At 43.3% G+C, this 22,635-nt stretch overlaps 1 long non-coding RNA gene across 1 annotated transcript; it reads left to right on the top strand.

Moving 5' to 3' along the window:
- The first annotated feature begins 11,738 nt into the window (after positions 1-11,738).
- LOC129058648 (uncharacterized) lies at positions 11,739-21,744 on the top strand. The gene is made up of 3 exons (XR_008523914.2): positions 11,739-11,830; positions 19,059-19,313; positions 21,413-21,744. It is a non-coding gene; the product is annotated as an uncharacterized LOC129058648 (long non-coding RNA).
- The last annotated feature ends 891 nt before the right edge of the window (positions 21,745-22,635 follow it).

Raw genomic sequence — 22,635 nt, 5'->3', positions numbered from 1 at the left:
CCTCCTGAGTAGCTGTGACCACAGGTATGTGCCGCCAAGCCTGACTAATTTAAAAAAATATATTTGTAGAGATAGGGTGTTGTCCTATTGTCCAGTCTGGTCTTGAACTCCTGGGCTCCAAGTGATCCACCTGCCCTGACTTTCCAAAGTGTTGGGATTACAGGCATAAGCCACCGCACACAGCCCAGAATTTTCATTTTAACAATAACCAGGTGATCTCTTCTGAAAGTAGGCCCCATGCCACAGTTTGAGGAGCACTGTAACCTCAGACTTTCCCCAAAAGCATGCAATAGTGATGGGAAGAACCTTCTTCAAGCTATTCCTACTTCCAGGGACCAGATGGATGGACCTTGGAGAAAGAAAGGGAGAAAATAGGGTCTTCAGATTCCATGCGGGGAAGGATCTAACAAATCCATTTGGAGCAAGTAGTTTTAAAACTACTCTAGAAGAGTCCTCAGAAGTGCTGTCACTTTTACCCCAGCAGTTTATTTTAATCTGTTTTATTATAGTGGGTTTCCAAGAAAGATTTCATTAGAAGAAAACGTTTGATTACTAAGTGGCCTCCCTGCTTTAAAAAATTCTCCTTTTGGCTGGGCGTGGTGGCTCACACCTGTAATCCTAGCACTTTGGGAGGCTGAGGCAGGCGGATCACCTGAGGTTGGGAGTTTGAGACCAGTCTGACCAACATGGACAAACCCCATCTCTACTAAAAATACAAAATTAGCCAGGCATGGTGGCGCATGCCTGTAATACTATCTACTTGGGAAGCTGAGGCAGGAGAATTGCTTGAACCTGGGAGGCGGAGGTTGCCGTGAGCCAAGATTGTGCCATTGAACTCCAGCCTAGGCAACAAGAGCGAAACTCCATCTCAAAAAAAAAAAAATTCTCCTTTTGGCAACAATGTGGGGAAATTGGAACCCCCTTACATTGCTTGTGGGAACGTAAAATGATGCAGACACTATGGCAAACAGTTGGGCAGTTCCTCCTAAGTTTACCTTATGACCCAGCAATTCTACTCCTGGGTTTATACTCAAAAGAATTGAAAGCAGGTATTCAATTGAAAACCTGTAATGTTCATAGTAGCACTATGCACAATAGCCAAAAGATGGAAACAACCCAAATGTTTATCAACTGATAAATGGATGAACAAAATGTATCTATCCCTACAACAAAGAGTTATTCAGGCATTAAAAAGGAATGAAGTACTGATGCATGCTACAATATGGACGACCCTCAAAAACAGTGTATTAAGTGAAAGGAGTAAGACACAATGGGCCACATATTGTATGATGCCGTTTATACAAAACATCCAGAACAGGCAAATCCACAGAGACAGAAAGCCAACCAGTGGTTGCCAGGGTCAGGGGGAGGAGGCAATGGAGGATGACTGCTTAATGGATATAGGGTATCTTTTGGGGATGATTAAATGTCCTGAAACTAAGTAGTGATAATGGTCGTACAACATTGTGAATGTACTTAATGTCGGTAACAGTAAATTTTAATTATATTTTACCACAATAAAAAAAATCCTAATAGACAGATCTGGAACAACCATCTCATTTTTTACTGACAAGGAAACTGAGGTCAGAGAACAGAAATGATGGCTGTGTGTGGTGGCTCATGCTTGTAATCTCAACACTTTAAGAGGCCTAGTTGGGTGGATTGCTTGAGTCCAGGAGTTTGAGAGCAGCCAAGGCAACATGGTGAAACCCTGTCTATACCAGCAAGAACAACAACAACAACAACAACAACAACAAAACCAGAAAGAAAGAAAATAAAAGTAAAAAAAAGAAAAGAAAAAAAAAAAAGAAAATGACCTGGCGAGATCATTTAGAGGCATCTGTCCACATAGTGGTGAAACCACAGACAACCACCTGTTAGAGGTGAGGCTAGGACCGCTGACCCACTAGCCCACTACAGCAGTCTGCCTCTCTTCCTCAACCACCCCCTCCCCAGAACCCCCTACCAAAAAAGCTAAGTTTCAGGGGCATGCAAAAGCTTGAGCTGCACGCCGCTCCATAGTTTCTGTAAAGGCCTCCTGCCTCCCAGGCAAATGTCCACCTTGCCCACCCACAAAGCAGTTGGCCAGCCTTGTTTCTGCTGTCTCCAATGCCTATTCCCTGCAAGTATGTTGAATGAAAGACAAACCCATGTCTAGCTTCATATTTAAGTAAATCTTCCCAAGGGCCTCACCCACAGCTGCAGCTGTCTGAGCGGGTTGATAAGGGTTGGGTGGATCGGATTCTTTACATTGCAGACATTGCTCAGTTTCCCAAACTGCAACTGAGCAGATAGACTGGAGGAGCTGGCGATGGTCCCAGGAATGGCTAGGATTTATCCTTGCCATACACATTTGTGGGCATTTGGCTCTTCTCTCTGACTAGGACCATGTACATCTGTCACATAGTAGATGCTAAATAAAGATTCATCAGTGCCTGTGGTTTTTGTCTTAGAGTCATCCTGGGAATGTCTTCTTCATTCTAGTTAAAAGAGTTCAGGAAAAGGCCTGCTTTCTCAGTGTTCCTGAGACAAAAAGACTCAGGATAAGCCTATATGAGAACTGAGAGTCATTTTATCTGGTCAATTTCTGAGATAGAATTATTGACCATTCTGGGAGGTGACAACAGAAAGGAATAGCTCATTCACATGTGTATTACAGGCGAACTTTGGAGCCAAGGTCTTCTGGAACTATGCACAGTCCCTTTCCCAGAGTCTTAGGGTTTTGCTATGGCTGTTTGGTCTGCCCCAGATCCTGACCTTTCCTTATATCTCTTAGTTACAGTCTCAAAACATATGATGGGTTTTTTAAGGAAGTTCATTAACATACAATAGGGCAATAGCAGGACCCAAGAAAGCCAGCTATCTTGAAATTTACTGAAGTCAGCAGCTGAGAGACCTGGCTGAGATGGGAAAGCCAGCTCTGCCCACCTGTGTTCAGGGCCTGCTTCAGGACAGGAATGGGAGGGGAGAATTCTCTCTGTCCTGACAAGATGACCTTCTTCTCTTAGCCTCAGAAGACTACTTAAAACCGTGAACTTGGAGGTTTGCTTCACTCAGAGGGGTTGAATGGGGACACTGTGGAAGGCTGCGGAGCAGCAGTGCCTGGAGTTCCTTAAGTTACTATTTAGACTAAAGTAGGAAAGGAGAGAATTTCTACAATGCAGTCATTGGGGGTGAATGCAAAGTTGAGGCTGACCTTGGTGGTTGTCTGTGGTTTCGTCACTACGTGGACAGATGCCTCATTTCCTGATGCAGCCTTTCCCAGCTGGATGGTCTCCCAGGAGCAAGAGGTTTAGGAAACTCTGCAGATTCCATCCTTTATTGGATATTTCAAAGTGTACAACTCTGTTCAATGCTCTGAGAGGCCCTGCATTAAAGAAACCTCCTTTGGTGTTATTTAACACAATGTTTCCCAAAGTTATTTGATTCCAGCATTCCTTTTGCCCCTTCATAACATTCATACTACTTGAGAGCTAAGTTTCTAAGAACACACTTAGGAAATGCCGCCCTAATGCCCAGTGTAGTTGGTTCTGACCCTGTATGCCTTGCAGTGTGCAGTGATGGTTATTTGGGCAGGAAATACAATCATTTATCGTATCTGTCAGGCTCCTTTCCAAACTGAGATTTTGTTATTATTATTATTTGAGACAGAGTCTTGCTCTGTCACCCAGGCTGGAGTGCAATGGCACAATCTCGGCTCACTGCAACCTCCGCCTCCTGGGTTCAAGCAATTCTCCTGCCTCAGCCTCCCGAGTAGCTGGGATTACAGGTGCCCACCACCAGGCCCGGCTAATTTTTTGTATTTTTAGTAGAGGCAAGGTTTTACCCTGTTGGCCAGGCTGGTCTTGAACTCCTGACCTCAGATGATTCACCTGCCTTGGCCTCCCAAGGTGCTGGGATTACAGGTGTGAGCCACCAGGCCCGGCGGAGATTTTATTATTGTTCTCCGCACCAACAAAGGGAACCACTGACATTTACTGAGCATCGTGCACTAGGAGCTTTTCATATGTTACCTCTGTAATCTTCCCCTGGACTCTATTATCCCCATTTTACAGATGAGGGAATTGAGACCTAGAGAGGAGACATAAGGACTTCACTCAGGTAAGTATGTGGCAGTGCCACAGGATTCAGGCTGAGGACTGTGGGGCTCCACACTGGTACTCTCTCCTCACCTCAGTAACAAATTGCATTTTCATGGCACGATTTTCAGAGTGCCCGATTTCTGTTCTGCTCTTGGGGAATCCCAGCAAATCTCATGAGGAATTTGTTTGGACTTAAGTGAGTCATTCGAATGTAGAGGCCACCACAGGCAGCTGAAAGCATTTGGAGTCTAGGGGAGAGGACAAGACTGGAGAAAATAAAATTCATCTCAGATGTCAGGTCACCCAGAGGGAGGGCAGCTCTGGCAGTGAATTCAGCTGTTATCAATATCAGCAAGTCTAAGGTTCTTTCCTTCTGTCCACTCTGCCATGCAGGATGGTGGTGGCAGGTCCAGATCTCACAAAGTTTAGAAGAGGGAGGGCTGCTGATTTTTGCTTGTTTTTGTTTTGTTTTTAGTCAGGAAACATTTCAGAGAAACCCTTCTACTGGCTAGCAGATTTTTCTCTCACTTCTTATTGGCCTGAACTGTATCATGTGACCAATCCTAAACCAATCACTCACCAGGCAAATGGACTACAAAGATTAGCTTAGACCAGGTAGGAACTATCCCCTCTGACTGGATCTGGGTCAGATTTCTTCTTGTAAAGGGGAAAAGCAATGGATATTAGGTAGACGACTAGATGCTTCTTGTGTGTGTGTATGTGTGTGTGTGTTGGGGTCCGGTTTGGGGAGTATGAACGAATAACTGTTATCCACTGTGTCCTTGAACCTCCTCCCTTGAACTGCTTCTCATCCTGTCCAGTCTCTCATTTTCCTTTCCTTTCCTGTAGTTAGATGATGTTATTGGTCCCTATTTATCATCCCTTCCTGTATCCACATCCTTTGCAATGTAACTTGGCAGTGTCTTCTCTCTGTGAATTCCACCTGGCTCTAAACCTTGGGTTTGGTTATGTCAGTAATGCAGAAGTGAACACACTTGAGTTCTGCACTTAGGTCTCAAGAGACCTCAGGTGTTTCTGCTTATCTTTGTACACCTCTGCCATCACCATGAGAAGAATATGGCTCCCCATAGCCCACTAGGGAACATGGGGAACAGAGCTGCCCCAGACAAACCCACCCTAGAGAAGATCCTCCAACCAACCCATAGATGCATGAGTAAGCTCAGCGTAGATTGGCCATACCACAGCTGACTCACACAAGTGAGCTTAACAATCAATAATAATTGTTAAGATACAGAGTTTTGGGGTAGTTTGTTACGTAGCAGTAGCTGACTGATACACTCCCCACCCATCCTCTTCTCTCTCCCTGTTGCTCTCATTTTCTGTGCCTGTTTTTTATCCTAGACTTTGACAATTTCAGAAATTATTATAAAGAAGTTAAACAACAGTAACTGTGAAACAAAGAAGGGAGAAAAAAGTCACCTATAATTCCAGTCCTGTAAACAGCAACTGTTTTCATCTTTGTGTTTCCTCTCAGTCTTTGACTCTACATATATATAGACGGACTCTGATTTACAATGGCTTGGCTTACAATTTTTCAACTTTACTATGGTGTAAAAGCAATACACATTCAGTACTTAGTCAATAAATTCCATAAGATATTCAACCCTTTTTTTTTTTTTTTTTTTTGAGATGGAGTCTTGCTCTGTCACCCAGGCTGGAGTGCAGTGGCACGATCTTGGCTCACCACAACCTCTGCCTCCCAGGTTCAAGCAATTCTCCTGCCTCAGCCTCCGGAGTAGCTGGGATTACAGGCATGTGCCACTGCACCCAGCTAATTTTTTGTATTTTTAGTAGAGACAGGGTTTCATCATGTTGGCCAGGCTGGTCTTGAACTTCCAACCCAGGTAATCCACCCAGCTTGGCCTCCCAAAGCGCTGGGATTACAGGCGTCAGCCACAGTGTCCAGGCTTTTTTTTTTTTTTTTTTTTTGACACAGAGTCTTACTCTGTCACCTAGGCTGGAGTACAGTGGTGTGATCTTGGCTCACTGCAACCTCCACTTCCTGGGTTCAAGTGATTCTCCTGCCTCAGCCTCCCGAGTAGCTGGGATTACAGGTGTGCATCACCACACCTGGCTAATTTTTGTATATTTAGTGGAGACGGGGTTTTGTCATGTTGGCCAGGCTAGTCTCAAACTCCTGATCTCAAGTGATCAGCTTGCCTTGACCTCCCACAGTGCTGGGATTACAGGTGTGAGACACTGTGCCCGGCCAATATTCAACACTTTTAAAAACAATTTTTATTTTGATTTTGAGACAGGTGTCACTCTGTCACCCAGGCTGGAGTGCAACAGCACCATCATGGCCCACTGTAGCCTTGACCTCCTTGGCTTAAGTGATCCTCCTGCTTCAGCCTCCTGAGTAGCTGGGATTACAGGTGCACACCACCATGCCTGGGTAATTTTAGTTTTTTAAATTTTTTAGTAGAGACAGGTTCTCCCCGTGTTGCTCAGGCTGGTCTCGAACTTCTGGGCTCAAGTGATCCTCCTACTCTGGCCTCCCAAAGTCTGGGATTACAGGCCGAAGCCACTGTGTCCAGCTGTGACTGATTCAATTGAGGGAATGCAGTGAAAGTGATACTGTGTGACTGGTCAGAAAAGGCCATGAAGCTGCTGCCTGATTCTTTCTCCTGGGAGAGTCAGCCACAAAGTTGAACTACCTCGAGACCACCATGCTAGAGAGGCCACAGATAGATGCTCTCCAGGATAGCCCAGTTGAGTTCCTGGCCAACAGCTAACACCAACTGGCAGCCACCTAGGATTTTTCAGCCCAGTCGAGCCTTTGGATGTTCCAACCCCAGCCACTAAGTCCTCCCAGCCATAGAGTCTTCCCAGCTGAAGCCCTACTCATTGAGGAGCAGAGATAAGCCACCCCACTGTGCCTTGTCTAGATTCTTGACACACAGAATCCATGGATATCATTAAATGGTTATTTTAAGCTGCTAAATTTTGGGGTAATATTTTATAGGCAACAGTAACTGGAACAAACTAGTAACATTTTTATGACTCCTGTTAAATTTTACAAATTGCTTTTTGTTGTCACCAACCATGTGTGCATGCACGAGTTTCAGTGACACATTTTTCAGGCTTTGAGCCTTTTCACTTTAAAAAATGTCCATCCAATGGGGTATCCTCATACATTTTCATGGAATTTTGGAATTTACTCTCTAGCTGAAGGACATAAACACAGGTGATTGTCTTTACATCTTTGGACATCTGTAAAATTCATTCTTCTTGGGGGGAGTTTTTTCTCCTGAAGGAATTTTGTTTATGTTGAATTTGAAACACAGCTCTGATACTTATTTGTTTAGTAACTTTGGGCATCTGAGTTTCAGTTGCCTCATCTGTAAAATGGGATAATAATCTTCTGGTTTTTTTCTTCTCATTTTTTTTCTCTTTCTTCTTATTTCTGTCTTTTCCTCTTTCTTTCTTAATCTCTTTCTCGCTTGTTTTATTTTTCCATTTTCTCATAAACCCCAGACTCTTATATTAATTTTCCCTGGAAGATCCTTAAAACTCTGCCATGGATCCTCCCTAAAGTGGCTTGAGAGGCACTGATGTTTTTCCAGTAACAGAGACCAGTAGAGAAGGTGGCTGCTGATTCATTCCATGTCAGCCAGGGCGTCCTGTGCTCTGCATCTAGAATAGGGCAGTTTCCAAGGTGACCGGGACTAGTGTGTGAGGATAAGGTGAGGCCCTGGAGTTATGAGCTGCCAAACTCATAAACCACACAGGCTTCCCCTGAGCCACGCGTTGCACGCTACTCGCCAAGCAATTTAACAACTGACTTGAGGCAAAATGTTCCAACAACATTTAATGATCAGTGCAGCTATAAATAGGATCGTAGAACAATTTGGATAGATGTTAATATATGGGTTCAGCACTGGAGTGACTAAACCTTGAGTTGTTTTGACCTCAGAGAGGCATCAAAAATGTGCTGCAAGGAACAATTCTGTGGTTGTCTGCGGCAGATGTTTTGTTCCTGTTTGACATGTCCTTGTGTGTGTAATTTACTAACATGATAACAACCTGCTGTTTGGCAGTTTGCAATTTACAAGGTGCCTTTACACACATGTTCTTATTTAATCCTTGGAAGATACGCACTATTACTTAGAATGGGGGGAAACAAGTAACTTGCTCAGGACATCCAGATCAGGGTGCAGAGAGGGGAGTGAGGTGGGATGATGGTGGTGGTGGTGATGGTGATAGTAGACTCCAGATTTGAGACAAGGACTGCGTGGCTCTCAAATTGATTTTCCCTCCTTATTTCACCAAAATCCTGATGTTCTTATTTAAAAGACTTGGAATAATAATTCCTCTCCTATCTTCACAGAGGCCAGCCCATTGTGTTCCAGCACCCAGATCTCTCTTTTATTACTTCACATTAAAAGTGGGCTTGCCAGATTTAGTAAAGAAAAATTCAGGGCACTCAGTTAAATTTAAATTTTATATAAATAATAAATAATATTTTAGTGTAAGTATGTCCCATGGTGCATTTTATCTGGCAAGCCAGTTAAAAGCATTGTTGGCTGGGCATGGTGGCTCACGCCTGTAATCTCAGCACTTTGGGAGGCCGAGGTGGGCGGATCACTGAGGTTGGGAGTTCAAGACCAGCCTGCCCAACATGGAGAAAACCTGTCTCTACTAAAAATACAAAATTAGATGGGGGTGGTGGCGCATGCCTGTAATCCCAGCTACTCAGGAGGTGGAGGCAGGAGAATTGTTTGAACTTGGTAGGCGGAGGTTGCAGTGAGCCGAGATCGCATAATTGCACTCCAGCCTGGGCAACAAGAGTGAAACTGTCTCAAAAAAAAAAAAAAAAAAAAGGCATTGTTATTAAACATTTTTCCCCTAAAAAATAATATGGGATTCTTATAGAAAATTATGAGCCTAGTGGGGTGGCTCATGCCTGTAATCCCAGCACTTTGGGAGGCCGAGGTGGATGGATCACTTGAGGTCAGGAGTTCAAGACCAGTCTGGCCAACATGGCGAAACCCCATCTCTATTAAAAATAAAAAAATTAGCCGGGCTTGGTGGCAGGCACCTGTAATACCTGCTACTCAGAAGGCTGAGGCAGGAAAATCACTTGAACCTGGGAGGCGGAGGTTGCAGTGAGCCGAGATTGTGCCCCTGCACTCCAGCCTGGGCGACAGAGCTAGACTCTGTCTCAAAAAATAAATAAATAAATAAAAAAAATTATGAAAAGCCAGATAAACAAAAGGAAGAAAATAAAAATTACTCTTAATTTAACTAGCTGGCAACAACCACTGTTAATATTTTGGATAATTACTATGACCTTTTTTCTCATGCATATATTTATGTGTAAAAATTTTTAAAAAATAGAAAGTGAGATTTACTGAATATACTTGCTTGATATTAAGTAAATATATATATATAGTGATGTACTGAAATATATTCAGTAAGTCTCACTTACTTACTGAAATATACTCAGTAATTGAGACTTACTGAATATACAGACTTGCTTTTTTTCACTTCCCTATATGTCACGAACATCTTTCCATGTCCTCATGTGTTTTTGTAATATTCAAGTGACTGCAAGGTCATCAGTTGGACAGCATACTGTGTTTAGCTAATCCCCTATAGTCAAACCCTTAGATTGTTTCCAATGGTTTATTATTACAGACCTTGCGATAAACAATCTTCACTAAGTCTCTCTGCACGTCCCTGGAATACATTTCTGGCAGTAGAATTTCTAGGTCAAAGGATAAGCAAACTTTTAAGGTTTTTGCTATATATTGTCAAATTGTTCTCTGGAAAATTTGTGCCAAATTATATTCTCACCAATAATATCTGAACGTGCTTATTCCCTTGCACATTGTCAACACTTGGAGTTATTAAAAACAAAAAAGAGAAAAATCCCACTTTGATTTTGAATCTGCCCTGATTCCATAACCATACTCAATACCCTGTAAGCTATGCTTAGTGATCTCATTTCTTTCTACTGAGTCTTCAATTCAAAAAGAGGGGAATGGACTAGATTAGGGACAGAAACTAGCACTGTCTCATCACATCCTCATGCCAGGCATCATTAATCGATTTTGGCTAGGTGTGGTGCCTCACACCTGTAATCCTACCACTTTGAGAGGCCTTGGCAAAAGGATTGCTTGAGGCCAGGAGTTCAAAACCAACCTAGCCAACATAGTGAGACCCCCCCGCCATCTTAAAAAAAAAATCGGTCTTGGCACTCTTTCTACTGGACTTGGACAAAGCTTCAGAATCTTGTTCATCCCAACCCTGCAGGCAGCCATTACTAAATAAATTGCTTATTAGAGGAAATTTAATACAAGAATTTAGGCTGGGCATGGTGGCTCACTCCTGTAATTCCAGCACTTTGAGAGGCCAAGGCGGGCAGATCACCTGAGGTCAGGAGTTCGAGACCAGCCTGGTCAACAGGGTGAAACCGCCTCTCTACTAAAAATACAAAAATTAGCCGGGTGTGGTGGTGTGTGACTGTAATCCCAGCTACTCAGGAGACTGAGGCAGAAGAATTGCTTGAACCCGGGAGGTGGAGGCTGCAGTGAGCTGAGACCACGCCATTGCACTCCAGCCTGGGTGACAGAGTGAGACTCTGTTTCAAAAAAAAAAATTATATTTTTTTAGGTGTGATAATAGTATCATGTGTATGCTTTTCAAGAAAGAGTCCTTATCTGTTAGAGCAGTAGTTTTCAATTTTGACGTTTTACCTCCACACCCCCAGAGGAGATTTCTGGAGTCATTTTTGTTTGTCAAAACAGAGGGGGACAGGTGTTACTGGCATCTAGTGGGTAGAGACCAGGAATATTACTGAACGTCCTACAACACACAGGACTATCCTCTACAACAAAGAATTATTTAGCCCACACATCAATAGCGCTGAGGTCTAGAGACAATGTTTTAGAGATGCAGAATGAAACATTTATGGGTAAAATACAATGGGTAAGATTTGCTTCAAAATAATATGTGACAGAGGAAGTAGATGGAGGTATGAATGAATAGGACATTGATGGTTGTTTGTTGGGATTGGGTAAGGGAACTTTGTTGTATTCTATTTCCTTTTAGATAAGTTTGAAATTCCTTGTAGTGAAGAAATTAAGCGTCTCCATGAGGTGCATTGCCATGTCTTCTCTAAGAAGCCTCCTTAACATCCTCTGGTGGCTCCTGAACTTTTTCTGCTCTCATTCACAGGGAAGCTGTGAAGTAGACAAAGTTTATTTTGGGTGTCTGCCTATCTCTTCCTTCCCGACCACCGGAAGAGAGGTGATCAGGTTGAGGTTCCCTAGTCTATTTACTCTTACTACTTCCTCATCAGCAAAACAGGGACATGAAGGAAACTTGCTTACCTCATGCGGCTGCCCGGAGACTTGAGGTTACATCTTGTCTACTATTACCAAAATTGTGATACTTTTCTCCACCCCATAATAGCACAGTCTTTGGTCTCAACTTGAACTAAAGTCTTTTTTTTTTTTTTTTTTAAACAGCATACCACTCTGTCACCCAGGCTGGAGTACAGTGGCACGATCATGGCACGCTGCAGCCTCAACCACTAGTTTAGGTGATCTTCCCACCTCAGCCTCCCAAGTAGCTGGGACTACAGGCATGCACCACCACGTGCAGCTAATTTTTTGTATTTTTTTGTAGAGATGAGGTTTCGGATGTTGCCTAGCATGGTCTCAAACTCTGGAGCCCAAGCAATCCACCCACCTCGGCCTCCCAAAGTGCTGGAATTACAGGTATGAGCCACCCTGCCCGGCCTTGAACTAAAGTCTTTTAATTTCAGTATAATTTTAGCCTCATAGAATTAGTTGAAAAGTAATCCTCCCCCACTAGATTTTCCAGAAGTATATAATTGTTATAATTTCTTCCTTACATGTTTGGTAGAATTCATATGTGAAACCATCTGGATCTGGATTTTTATTTGTTGAAAGGTTTTAAACTATATGTTCAATTTATTTAATAGATGTAGGTCTATTCAGGTTGTTTATTTCTTCTCGAGTGTCTTTGGTAGTCAAATTTGTCCCTTTCATCTAAGTTGACAAATGTATTGGCATAAAGTTGTTTGTGACTTTTCCTTACCATCCTTTTAATCTTTGTGATATCTCCTTTCTCATTTCCTTTTTTTTTTTTTTTTCTTCGTGAGATGGAGTCTCGCTCTGTCGCCCAGGCTGGAGTGCAGTGGTGTGATATAGGTTCACTGCAGCCTCTGCCTCCTGGGTTCAAGCGATTCTCCTGCCTCAGCCTCCTGAGTAGCTGGGATTACAGGTGTGCACTACCACACTCAGCTAATTTTTGGATTTTTATAGAGACAAGGTTTCACCATGTTGGCCAGGCTGGTCTTGAATCCCTGACTTCAAGTAATCCACCCACCTTGGCTTCCCAAGGTGCTAGGATTACAGGAGTGAACCACTGTGCCCGGCCTCCTTTCTCATTTCTTTCTCTCTTTTTTTTTTTTTTTGAGACAAAGTCTCACTCTGTCGCACATGCTGGAGTGCAGTGGAGTGATCTCGGCTCACTGCAACCTCCGCCTCCTGGGTTCAAGCAATTCTCCTGTCTCAGCCTCCCGAGTAGCTGGGATCACAGGTGTGCACCACCATGCTCGGCTAAGTTTTGTATTTTTAGTGGAGATGAGGTTTCTCCATGTTGGCCAGGCTGGTCTTGAACTCCTGACTTCAGGTGATCCGCCCGCCTAAGCCTCCCAAAGTGTTGGGATTACAGACATAAGCCACCATGCCCGGTCCTCTCTCATTTCTTAAGTTGGTAATTTATGTCTGAGTTGAAGTCTTTTAGATGACAAAAATTCAACAGGAAAATAGTACTCCTTTGCTCACATACAGCATTGACTTGAGTTCGAAGTCTTTGATTTTATACATTGTCATAGAATTGTTTCTTGTATTGAGTTAATGTGGCGGAAGGCTCGTGGAAAGGTGAAGGGGGAAAGTCAGACGAGAATCTGATTTGAGCGGTCTCTGTCATTATTAAAGGAGGAAGTAGAAGTGCTGGTTGCATTGGGATTTTTTGCATTCTGAGTTAGCTTCAGGGGATCACGGAGTTTTGGTCAGGGTCATTGATGCCTACATTCTGGGTCCTTTCCAAATCATTCTGTTAACTATCCTATTACTTTGGTAGCATGTGGCCCTAAGTAATGTCACCAGGCCTGTTTACTCCTAAGCTCTAGAGATTGTGGCAACATTGACCAGCTCAGATTGTATTCTAGGTCCGCTTTTCCCGGAAGTATCTGGGGGCAGTTTGAAATAGTGGGAAATCCATAGATTTTGGAGTGAGACAGACTTAAATTGAGAGTTTAGTTTTGCCATTCACTAGCTGTGAAGCTAGGGCAAGTTCCGAAAATTCTGTGAACTCTACTTTCGTCATTCAAAAAACGAGGATAATGAGACTACTTCACAGGGCTCTTGGGATGTTTAAATGAAATAATAGCATATGTCAAATTTGAGTGGATCTCCAAGTGTGGTCCTTGGACCAGTGGTATTACCATCACCTGGAAACTTATTAGAAATGCAAATTTTTTTTTTGAGGTAGGTTCTCGTTCTGTTGGCAGGGCTAAAGTGTGGTGATGAGATCACGACTTACTGCAACCTGGACCTCCTGGGTTCAAGCAATCCTCCCACTTCAGCCTCTTAAGTAGCTGGGACTACATACGCATACCACCATACCTGGCTTATTATTATTATTTTTTTAATAGAGACAAGGTCTCACTACATTGTCCAGGCTGGTCTTGAACTTCTGGGCTCAAGTGATCATCCTGCTTTGGCCTCCCAAAGAACTGGGATTACAGGTGTAAGCCACCACACCTAGTTAAAAATGCAAATTCTTGAGGTCTACTCTAGACCTACTGAATCATAAACGCTGAGGGTGAGAGGCTAACAATCTATGTTTTGTTTATTTTGTTTTTGTTGTTGTTTTATTTTTGGGGACAGGGTTTTACTTTGTTGCTCAGGCTGGAGTACAGTGGCACAATCATAGCTCACTGCAACCTCAAACTCCTGGGTTCAAGCGATCCTCTCACCTCAGCCTTCACAGTAGCTGGAACCACAGGTGTGCACCACCACGCCTGGCTAATTAAAAAAAATTTTTTTAATACAGATGAGGTCTCGCTGTGTTGCCCAGGTTGGTCTCAAACTCCCGGGCTCAAGCAATCCTCTCACCTCAGCCTTCCAAAGTGCTGAGATTACAGGCATGAGTCACTGCACCAGGCCAACAATCTATGTTTTATCAAGGCAGCTAGGTGATTCTGATGGTTGGCTAGGTTTGAGAATCAGTGGATTAGTATGTTTGTTTTTTGTTTTTGAGAGGAAGTCTTCCTGTGTCGCCAAGACTAGAGTGCAGTGGCATGATCTTGGCTCACTGCAACCTCTGTCTCTCTGGTTCAAGCAATTCTCATGCCTCAGCCTCCTGAGTAGCTGGAATTACAGGTGTGTGCCACCATGCCCAGCTAATTTTTGTATTTCTAGTAGAGATGGGGTTTCACCATGTTGCCCAAGCTGGTCTCAAACTCCTGACCTCAAATGATCCACCCACCTCATCCTTCCAAAGTGCTGGGATCTGGAATTACAGGCGTGAGCCACTGTGCCCGGGCAGTTATTTATATATATATATTGATATCTATTCTTCCAGCTTGTTTTGACTCTTAAACTAATTAAACTTTTCAAGAGTCAAGACAGTCTGTCCCTCTCTTTGTTTTTCTGGCTAATCGTCTTGTTTCCTGTCTTTTCCAAAGTTCTTGGGAAGTATTAGCATTTAATAGGAACTCAGAAAAAGTTAACTACATTTCCATCTGCCAAATAAGGACAGAATTGCCCTTGGCTTTCCAGCATTTTTACTTATTTATTTGACTTATATAGCACCTTGGCTCAATTGGGTGTCTGGAAGATGAAGTGTTCAGTGTGCGCCTGGAGTGAATACCAATCTTGCTCTGACACCAGGGGTGTTGGGAGTGTAATGTCTTCCTCCCAGTGTCAGCCAAGCACCACTTCAACCCCAATAAACATAAAAGCTTGAGCAAAGTCATAGACCATTTGGTCCTGAGTAGAGAAGAGATGCAATAAAACCTCATCAACTCACAGCAACTAGAGAGAGTGAGAGGGGAGAGGGAAGGCCAATAAATAAATGAAAAACTTGAGTTGTATATAAAATTCTTTGTTTGATAAAAATGCAGTCTTATTTTCATAGCCTTTTATTGTTTAAGAAGCACCTAAAACAGGGACCAGTTAATAGCTACCTTACAGGACTCTTGTGAGAAATGAATGCGATTACCAGTAATGGTCTAAGCATGGTGACTTTAATATTTATTTATTTATTTATTTGAAATGGGTCTTGCTGTGTTGCCCGGGTTAAACTTGAACTCCTGGGCTCAAGCAATTCTCCCACTTCAGCCTCCCATGTAGCAGGGGCCATAGGTATGAGCCACCATGCCTGGCATCGTTTATTAAGCATTCCATAAATAATATTACTGAATTATTACTGCTATTAACAGTAGATGATAGGCAAATATTTAGTCGATAAATAGCTAATTGAATGACTGATTGATTGAATGAATGAATAATCAATTTGTTTAATCACAGAGCTTTTTTTTTTGCTTAGTGCAAAAGGAAGCTTCAGGGAAAATTATTCATTCAGTAGTAAGTGGGCCCCATAACAGCTGTCAAGGACCGAATAAGTACAGTTGAAACTCAAAAAAATAGCTCTATGATAGCCAAAAACTAGAAACGACCCAAATGTCTACCAAAAGGTGAATGGATAGATTGTGGTATATTCATACAATGGAATGCTATTAAACAATAAAAAAGAATGATTTTTTTTTTTTTTTTGAGGCAGAGTGCCCAGGCTGGAGTGCAGTGGCAACATCTCAGCTCACTGCAACCTCTGCCCTCCTGGGTTCAAGCGATTCTCATGCCTCAGCCTCCCAAGTAGCTGGGATTACAGGCATGTGCCACCACGCCCAGCTAAGTTTTGTATTTTTGGTAGAGATGGGGTTTCACCATGTTGGCCATGCTGGTCTCGAACTCCTGACCTCAAGTGATCCGCCTGCCTCAGTCTCCCAAAGTGCTGGGATTACAGGCATGAGCCACTGCATCTGGCCAAGAATGAGATTTTGATACACAAAACAACTTGAATAAATCTCAAAATCATGCTGAACAAAAGAAACCAAACACAAAAGGGTATATGCTATATGATTTCATTTACATAATGTTCTAGAAAAGGCAAACCTAATCTATAGTGAGGCAGCACATTGGTGGTAACCTAAACCCAGGAGTGAGGGTTGGGATTAACTGCACAGGGACTGTGGAAACGAAGATGTTCTGTATCTTGACTATGATGGCAGTTAGAAGAGCATATACATTTTTAAGACTCATTGAGCTGTACATTCTAAATGAATGAATTTTATTGTCTATAAATTTTACATCCATAAAATTCATTAAAAAAATAAAATAGCAACAGTCTCTTCTAGGAAGACCTGGAAGCCACTTGTGGTGGCAGTCTGGATTCTGAATCCAGAGTAAGATGGAGTGAAGGCCGTACGGTTTAGACTGCCTTTGCTGAAGAAGCCAAGTCTTATCCACACAGGTTCTATTTACTAGGACTGGTCCCACTGAGGAAGCCAATGCATGGCTGGAATATTGCAGACTAAAATGAAACCACTGCTGCAAGCAGACGAGATATTTCAGACTTGTTCCTCAGGTTCTCTCCTGTTTTGCTCTTAAACTAAATGTAACCTTTAATTTCTTTTTGCACTGACCTGGCATGTGCCCAAATTGCATTTAAATTCCATGTTCCAGGACCCACAGGCACCCATCAGAGGGCTCCAAGGAATCTTAACAAGTTATCACCTTGAAAGGCTATCTTACACATTGCTTTCTGGACTCCGACAGTCGCTCACATTCTGTGTGGCCTCCCAGCCCACTGTAGTGCAGTTGTAGTGAAGATTCACCACTAAAGAATCTGGGCCAAAGTCGGGGATGTGAGAATGGGCACCATGGAGGGGCTGTTTCTACCTACCTGGCCACCTTCGGTGATTCATTCTTCTAGATATCTTCTCGATTAATATTTCACAATCTAGTTACAAAATCAAAATATGGCCATGTGGCTCGTTTGAAGCATAGAAAAAGATAAACAAAAATTAAAAATTACTATCAACAGGGATAACTGCTGAATAACATTTTGGTCTATATTTTTTCAGGGATACATCACACATACACACACGCACAGATGCGCATTTATTTAAAACAAAAATATGATCTTACTGTGCAAATTGTTTGTTATTTGGTTTTCTACCACGTAATAATTTGTTGGGAACATTTCCCCTTGTCATTAAGTAGTCTCAATCAACCTTCTATTAGTCAATTATTGCTGCATAACAAACAACATCAAAGTCTCGGGATATAAAATAATAAGCATGGAGTTCTCACTTAGGTGTTTGTGGATCAGCTGAGGTGACTCTGGTCCCCATGTCTCTGTCCTGCCCCTAGGATCAGCAAGCTAGTTCTAGCATGATCCTAGGATGGTGAGGGAAACGCGAGGGGACACACCCAGCTGGCACACCTCATACCTCTACTTATTTCACAGCTGCTAACATCCCACTGGCCAGAGCATGTCACATGGTGAGCTTAAAGTCGAGGGACAAAGAAGTAGACCCCACTATTTGTGAAGGAACTGCAGAGTTACACAGCAGAGGGCCTGGATACAGGGAGAGGTGACATTGAGGCCAATATTTCAGTCTACAATAAACCTCATTTTCAATGCCAGATTCACATGGATATTTGCAAATTTATTTATTTACCACTCATATAGGGCTATGCACCTAAGCTACTGTTCCAAAAGCTTTACAAAAAACAGGTCTATGAGATAGGTACTAGTATTAACCCCATTTTACAAATGAGGAAACTGAGGCACAGAGGTTAAATATCTTGTCCTTGATCACCCAGCTGGTAGGTGGGGGAGCGAGGAAGTCTGCATCCAGAGTCCATGCCTACAAACACCATGCTAGGCTGCCTCACTTATAATTTGTCCCCATTGCCACCACTAGACTGTGGAGAGGGACTCTGCATCCAGTGTAGTAGCTGACCCTGTGAGCACACAGTATATGTTTGTTGAATGAGCTCAATCGTTATCCTATCCTTAGATATTTAGGTTGGGTCTAGTGTGTTTGGCTATTATATAGTGTTATGGGCTGAATGCCTTCCAGATTCGTATGTTGAAGCCTTAATCCCGAGTACCTCAGAATGTGACTGTATCTGGAAATAGCATTTATATATTTGTTTATTTCTTATAGGGACAGGGTCTCGCTTTATTGCCCAGGCTGGTCTCAGATTCTTAGGCCTTGAAAGAGGTGATTAAGTTAAAATGAGGCCATTAGAATGGGTCCTAATCCAATGTGACTGGTGTCCTTATAAGAAGAGGAGATTAGGACATGCAGAGAAACATCAGGGAAGCCCACGAAAAGATAGATGACCTTGTGAAGAGGCAGCAAGAAGCCGGCCATTGGCGAGCCCAGGACAGGGGCCTCAGAAGAGATCAACCCTGACGGCACCCTGATCTTAGACTTAGCCTCCAGAACTGGGAGGAAATACGTTTCTGTTGTTTAAGCCACCCAGCCAGTGGTACTTTGTTATGGCAGCCCTAGCAGTTTAATACATGCACCATGTTGTTACAAGCATCCTAGTTTGGTCTAAATTTATGTAATCTGTACATATATCCATCGGTACTTGGGAGATCTTTGTAAAATTCCATTTAGCCACCGTTCCTTTGTGGGGAAAGTATTGTTCTTAATTCAGTGGAAGTTGAATTTCTGTTTTCTCCCTGAAACTAAGTCATACAAAAACAAGGACTGTGGAATCCAAGGTTATCTTTCCAATGACTCCTGAATATGGGAAGCACAGTGAGCATTCAACAAACATCTACTATAGGAATTAGTAGAATCACACTTTCTTCTTCCTTCTGCCTCAGCCAGAGCCAAGGCAAAGAATTTACCATGGGCTCCTGGTCAGAATGGATGGTGAGAGGTGGGACAAGAGAGTGTCAGGGCCCAGACTTGTCAGAAGGAAGAAGTGCAGGAGGAGAGAAACAGAAGAGAAAGAGAGAAGACTTCCTCAGCAAGAAAGGCCGGGTATCTTCAGAGAAACAAACTCTTTCCCAAGATGATGAAAGAAAGAGGAGGCACAACAGCAGTTTCAGGGACGACCTGCCTTGCTCAGGAGTGCGGTAATGCAAGCGGGAGTAGGATTAACTGGGGCCCCACCACTCTTTCTGAATGACCACTTGATGTCCTTCTGTAGGTATTCGTAAAAGGGGGTGCAGATAGTAGGGTAAGAGTTATGGATAGCATTTAGAAATTACCATCCACAGGCAAGGAGCTTCAGAAGTTTAGGACTTAGTTTTTAGCAGTCCAAACACCTGCTACTCACATACCTACTCCCTAACTCATTCATTCAACCCATGTTTATTGAGTGTCTGCCAGGCTGGGCGCTGTGCTGGGTGCTGCTCTCATGGTGCCTGTGTTCTCATTCTTATAAGTAGTAGAAGAAAATTTTAAACCCACAGAGTTGAATAAGAATCCTTAAATAGTAGTCCAGTGATTTCCCCATTCATTAATTTACCATCCTACTGACTTACTCAGTAATATCTGCTTAGCTCCTATTAGGTATGAGGTGATGTTTCGGACATTAGGAGAAGGGGCTTGAATGGGACATTGTCATGTCATCTGAGGGCACAAATATAATAATAAGACAAATAACGCCCATGCGCCCAAGGGAAGTGATGGCAGTATAACTGTGATAGTATGGTGTGACTGTGGTAGTCCAGGGTGCCTGTGGAAGTGAGTGGATGGGGTAATACAATGTGACTGTGATACATAAGGTGAATGTGGTGGCGTAGGATGACTGTGGTAGTACAGGGAGACTGCGGTAGTGAGTGAATGGTAGTACAACGTGATGCAGTAGTACTGGTGACTGTGATAGCATAAGGTGAATGTGGTAGTCTAGTTGACTGAGGTAGTCCAGGATGAATATGGTAACATAGGGTGACTGGCAGCACAGGGTGACTGTGGTAGCATTGGGTGATGACTGTGGTAACGTAGCATGAAGGTAGTCATATAGGGTGGTTGTGGTAGTATGTTGTGAATATGGTAGTATAGGATGAATTTGGTTGTTTTGGGTGTTGGGCAGAAAGTGGCTTACTTTTCCTGAAAGTGAGTGAGGGCTTCTCCAAGCAGGGGGCATTTGTGCTTGGACTTGAAGGATACACTTGGTGTATAAGAGGGGCAACGTGGGTCCTAGTCAAATGTGAGCTAGTTTAATAAAAGAAGAAGGTTTGGACACATACCAAAGTTTCCTGGAACCAGGCAATAGGGTCTCCTGAGGCCTGGGACCCGGAGCTGGACAGAATCTGGAAAGGAAGGCAGAGCTTTCCTCTGACTCTTCAAAGCTGTGACATCTATCTCTCCTCTGCCTGCGTGTCAGGTTCCTGCCTCTCCTGTAGAGCAGACTTCTAGACTTCCCTACCCCTGTGGAGTAAAGGCCCACTTGCAGCTCTTGAGCTGGCCCATCTATGAGTGAAGCAACCAGCAGAAACCGACTCATTCATTTTAGGACCAAATCCACATTCTTAGGAGAAAAAATTCTGACTGACCCTCTGAAGTCAGGTGTCCACCTGTTAATAATGCTTCTCCAGAGCACCAGTAGGATATAGGTACATAGGTAGGTAGGAGGTAGATAGAGATCTATGAGACGGGATTTATGAGGGAATTTGCTCATGTCATCACAAGGCTGAGTAGTCCCACAGTATGCCATCTGTGAGCTGGTGAACCAAAGAAGCTGATAGCGTGGCTTCGTCCAAAGTCACAGGTTGAGAACGAGGAGACCCAATGGTGTAACTCAGTCAGAGGCTGAAGGCCTGAGAACCTGGGAAGCTGCTGGTATAAGGCCTGGAGTCCAAAGGCCAGAGAACCTAAAGTTCTGATGTCCAAGGGCAGGAAAAGATGGATGTCCCAGCTCCAGAATAGAGAGAGCAAATTGTCCTTCCTCTGCCTTTTTGTTCTATTTGGGCCCTCAACCAACTGGTTGGTGCTTGCACATTGGGTGAGGGCTGATCTTCCTTACTCTGTCTACTGATTCAAGTGCCAGTCTTTTCCAGAAATATTCTTACAGACAGATCCAGAAATATTCTTACAGACAGATCCAGAAATAATGCTTTATTGGCTATCTCAGTATCCCTTAATCCAGTCACATTAACACCTAAAACTAATCATCAAAAGTTCACACCTTGTCAACTTGGCATACTTACCCATTTTTTTTTTTTTTTAGATGGAGTCTCGCTCTGTCACCTAGGCTGGAGTACAGTGGCATGATCTCAGCTCACTGCAACCTCTGCCTCCTGGGTTCAAGCTATTCTTCTGCCTCAGCCTTCTGAGTAGCTGGGACTACAGGCATGCACCACCACACCCAGCTAATTTTTGTATTTTTAGTAGAGACAGAGTTTCACCATATTGGCCAGGTGGTCTCGAACTCCTGCCTTGTGATCCACCCCCCTTGGCCTCCCAATGTGCTGGGATTACAGGCGTGAGCCACCGTGCCCAGCCACACTTACCCATCTTCTTAAACCCATAGTTCCACCTAACATGATACGACTATCCTACATGCAATAAAAGTACACTAATTCCTTCCCCAGAAGAGGAGGTAAAGTCTTTGAGTGATGTTTACTCTTCTCCCGATATCCCATAAGTTAAATAATGTAAAATTAACCATACTTAACTACTGATATAAAGTCAATACATCTTATGTTACCTGATACAAGAATAAGAGAGGAAATAAAATAAATATGTCTGGGTTCCAGGCCTCAGGAGACCCTATTGCCTGGTTCCAGGAAACCCTGCTATGTGCCCAAACCTCCTCCTTTTATTAAACTAGCTCACATTTGACAAAACAGGGAGGAAATGCTCATGGCAATTACGGACCTCATTTCTGTAACTGGTCATAGGGTCTTAGATGGTATTTATAACTATCATCTTCTACCACCCATCCTGTATTCTCTTTGCTTCCAGCAAGCACTTCGGCTGGTCATGATTCTTTACCTAACGTAATGACTCAAAACTTATTCCTGAAGGCTCTGGGCTATTCATAGTCCTGGCTAGATTGGGTTATCACAGTTCCCCATTGACCTTAACCACAGGGCATGGTACTATTAAGAGATAGCCCCAGGAATCGCCTGTATTTCAGAAATACCTCCTTACCTCCATTGTGGAGTAGTAGTCCAATTTCTCCTTGGTAGCCCAGATCAATCACTCCAGCCAACACCATAACTCCCCTGACTCAGAGGTGTGCAGGGCCCAAAGTGGCTAGGTGCGAGTCTCGACTTCCAGTTCAATGGAATCAATGTTATGTCTCCTAGTGAAAGTATTATTCCCTCTGGAAATAAGACCTCTATGGCATCAGGGCATAAAGCCATGTTAACAGGAAGCAACAATTTTGCTAGTAAGTCATTAGGGGTCATGGTGAGTGGTGCCACTCCCATTTCCACCCCTTGATTC

The sequence above is a fragment of the Pongo abelii genome, chromosome 2, assembly GCF_028885655.2.
Source record: "Pongo abelii isolate AG06213 chromosome 2, NHGRI_mPonAbe1-v2.0_pri, whole genome shotgun sequence".
NCBI classification, from domain to species: domain Eukaryota; kingdom Metazoa; phylum Chordata; class Mammalia; order Primates; family Hominidae; genus Pongo; species Pongo abelii.
The sequence above is the reverse complement of the archived record's forward strand: the minus strand, read 5'-3'. Positions and strand labels throughout refer to the sequence as shown.